This window comes from Eptatretus burgeri, chromosome 5 (genome assembly GCF_056783735.1).
Source record: "Eptatretus burgeri isolate ZD-2024b chromosome 5, Ebu_testis_v1, whole genome shotgun sequence".
NCBI classification, from domain to species: domain Eukaryota; kingdom Metazoa; phylum Chordata; class Myxini; order Myxiniformes; family Myxinidae; genus Eptatretus; species Eptatretus burgeri.
Genome location: NC_140965.1, coordinates 97,302,966 through 97,306,989, shown reverse-complemented (window position 1 = coordinate 97,306,989; position 4,024 = coordinate 97,302,966). Strand labels below are relative to the sequence as shown.

Below are 4,024 nucleotides of genomic sequence, written 5' to 3'. Positions count from 1 at the left end.
GCTGTCTTGAACACCTGGAGGGAAGAATGAAATTGAAGAGAATATGGAAGCTGGTTCCACAGGTAGGAAGAAAATGAGGAACGAATGAGTGTAGGTGAGCAGTGATTCTGGGTTTTGACCTTGTAAGGCCTTGTAAGTTTTCACGGCGTCAAGCTGAGCAGGGTGTGAGGCAGGTGAGCCAGCTCAGAAGGGAGAGCAGTATTCCATCTGGCTGCAGATTGAGGCCTTTTAGGTGGATAAGAGTTCAGGTGTACCAAGGAAGGACTTTGCATGATGGAGAATGCCAAGTCGTCGATTGGCTTTGGAGGCCAAATTTGAAATGTTGTTTGCCCAAGAAAGATCATGGCTGATAGTGAGCACGAGAGATTGTATCAAAAGTACGAGATGCATCAGGAGGGACGGCCCCGATCTCATGTCTGACATTGAGAGCCCGCTCCCACCATATTTGGTGTGAAATGATGAACATGGGTAGGTTTGTGAAAGTGATCCATCCCTTTGTTGGTTTTGACATGTCCCTTTAATCTGAGAAATCAAATGATAAATTTGATGACTGGTCTTGCTCTTTGTTTTTTTTTGATGATGACTCCATATTGATGACATGGAGTCATGATTTTATGACACTCAGCTCACATGGAGTGTTCATGACATGGAGTCATTTGATGACTCCATGCTTTTGACGCTCAGCTGTGGGATTATATTTTGGGTGCTGTTCGTCTGTTCGTCTGTTCGTCTGTCCGTCTGTCCGTCTGTCCGTCTGTCCCTATGTTGATCTCTGTAAAGCGTTCGATTCAGTGAATCGGGATGTTCTCTGGAGGATTCTTGGTCTTCGTGGGGTGCCACCAAAACTGATCGATCTGATGTCTGAACTCTACTCTGGTACTGAGAGTGCTGTGAAGTGTGGTGTACCATCTCTGACTTATTCCAGTTGTTACTGGAGTTCGTCAGGGGTGTGTACTGGCCCCCCACACTTTTCAGCGCTTGTATGGACTGGATTTTAAGGAGGATGTCGGAGAGATCAAGTTGCGGTGCATCGTTTGGCAATGTCAAGATCTCGGACCTTGATTTTGCAGACGATGCAGTCATCTTTGCGGAGACTTTAGACATCCTCTTGGGGGCCCTCAAGGTGCTGAATGAGGAGTCGGAGCCGTTGGGATTACGGGTTTCTTGGGTCAAAACTAAGATCCAGGCTTTCGGTGACATCTTGGATGCTGCTGTCCTGTCTGTGTCTGTTTGTGGTGAGGATGTTGAGGTCGTGGAAAGATTCACTTACCTTGGCAGTGATATTCATGTCTCTGCTGGCTGCGAGTCAGAGGTAATAGACGTCTGGGTCGGGCCTGGGGAGTCATGGATTCACTGGATCATGGGGTGTGGAACTGCCGGTACCTGTGCGGGAGGACGAAAGTCCGAGTCTTCAGGTCCTTGGTACTTCCAGTCTTGCTCTATGGGTGCGAGACTTAGACTCTGACCAAGGATCTGAGACGGAGACTTAATTCCTTTGGTACCTGGTCTCTTCGGAGAATCCTCAGCTATCGCTGGTCGGATTTTGTGTCCAACGAGCGGTTGCTGAGAGAGACTCGGATGAGATTTGTTACCTGCATAGTCCGTGAGCGTCAGTTGCGGCTGTATGGACATGTGGCTCATTTTCCTGACGCTGATCCTGCTCACCAGATTCTCTCAGCGAGGGAGTCTCATGAGTGGAGGAGGCCAGTGGGCTGACCACGTGCCTCATGGTTGCAGCACGTTGACCATCATCTCAAGGAGATGGGGATGGGCCTGGCATCTGCCTGGGGGATGGCCAGACGGAGGCCCCAGAAGTACCGGCGGAAAGTGGACGCAGCGACGCGCTGTTCTGGCACGTGCTCCCATACCTGACCTGACCTGACCTTTGGGTTTTACGGAATGAAGCGTTTTACGGTGGCCGGAGTGCAAGTCCTGCCACCAACCTCCTGTGATGAGGCTGTTGGAGAAAAGGAATATAGTTAAGGGGATTTGTGTTTGTACCTTGTTAATGTAATGCTGTGATGTTGCTCAATTTCCAATTTGCCATGTGGACATCAGAGACCAGTCCTAAAGTGTGTATAATAAATTAAAAAAGGCAAATCGCGAGTATAGAAGCAGGTCACACTTTATGGCCCGCAAATCGTGAATCCACGAATAGCAGGGTTCGACAGTGTTTGAAAAGAGATTGAACACTGCACTCCCTCTCTCGTGGGCATTTCGACAAACTAGTTTAAAAAGCAATCCTGCACGAGATCGAGAAAATCCTCTGCTCATTCCACGTTCCTGGACCCAATCTATTCCTGACAAATTAAAATCACCAATAAGCAACACTCATCCCTTACCGCGGCCCTTCTGAGTTTATCATGAAACTTTCTTTCATGCTCTTCCCTCACACCAGGAGCCTATAAAATCATGCTCCAACTACCTTACTACCTCCAAAAACACAGAATTCTCTGTTAATTCCCTCCTTAATGTCATCCCTTTCTCTCGATACAATACTATCTTTTACCCAGATTGCTTCACCTAGATACACCTTTTAGAATTCGAGTTTTGTCCTCCAATTACTCTCCTAATTAAACCATGTCTCACCAATTAATGATATACTCCTTGCTTTAAAAAAAAAATTCTAATTGTGCTTCAAGCTCCTCAGTGTTGTTTTAACTCTTCGTGTTGGTGGAGAATATTTTTATGATTCTGCTGACAAAGTCGCCGGAGTTATTGCGTTTCAGGATATCCATCCGGCTGTCTGTCCATCCATCCATCCATCCGTCCATCCGTGATAGGTTTTCATTGCCACGATAATTTAAGAACGGCTGAAGGGATCCAAGTCAAACTTGGTACAAGTAAGTATAATAATGTATTACATAAATTTATTAGATTATTTGGTCAAGAGAGTTCATAGGTCATGTCAGGTAAAAATGTGATATTTGGGAACAGCTAAAGGGATTGAAATCAAACTTGGTACAAGCATATATAATGTAATAATGTGGGCAAAGGCATATCTGTCGACGTCGAAGAATGCCGTTTTAATTTACCTTTCCCTTCCTTTAATTTTTTTATGGCCTGCCCGTGACAATCAAGCTTTCAGTTGCAGTTCCTCCCTATTTTAGCCTCTACATCATCCTCTCACATAAATAGCATCAATTCCCACTCTGCTCATAAATTATATTCCTTCTTTTCTTGCAAGTGCAGTGTATTTGAAAATATTCCTTCACATCCCTTTGCTCTGTCAGCTATGAAATATCCTGCACATATTTTTCAAATCCTCAGAGTAAACTTTGTGTACATTTGCTCCGACGTGCATCACAGCCAAAGTTTTGTTGCCACGACCCAGCCTGATGTCGCGTCTACGATCCTTCCTGCAGAAATATCCCAACCCTTCCCCCTGCCTGCACATGCTTCATTCAACTTTTCTGCTGCCACTCCTGTGTCGACTTTCGACTTCTTCCATAAACTTGAGCGACTTATCGAAAATTTTCACAATCTTACCTCGTGCAAAGTAGCCACCCGTTCCTTCGACCTATCAATAGCAATCGTTGGGTGTGCCATTTCCACACACTTCCTACAGCAAAGACCTCCAGGTACCTCATGAGAAATGTTTGATGGTGGAACCCTCTGTTCCACTATCAAACATTTCTCTCAGTTGATAATCTTCCTGTATTCCTCTTGGAACTCTATCGACTCTCACTGTTGTTGGCTCATTTCACAATGATTTCTGAACTACATGTCGTTACCTGTACTACCCTGATCCGAGGATGTAAAAAAATTTATACGCATCGCCTCAACTTGCCGGTAAAATGACTAGGCCTCAGAACACTCATCTGTATTAAAGCAACACAATTCCCCAAGAACCTGCTACTAAACACCACTGCAAGCGTAAGCAGTATCCAATACGACAACCAGTACACAAAATTGAGAGAGCAAATTATTTTTTAAAAATAATAACTTATCACTTCTGCCGAGAGGAAATCAAATACACCAGCCTTGCATTTCACGAATCAAAGCATTTTCACAAGACAAAATA

The 4,024-nt window shown here is 45.0% G+C and overlaps 1 protein-coding gene across 1 annotated transcript in view; it reads left to right on the top strand.

The window, feature by feature from the left end:
• Window positions 1-4,024, top strand: part of AHI1 (Abelson helper integration site 1) — a 245,127-nt gene that overhangs the window by 199,563 nt on the left and 41,540 nt on the right. The gene's annotated exons all lie outside the window — the stretch shown is intronic.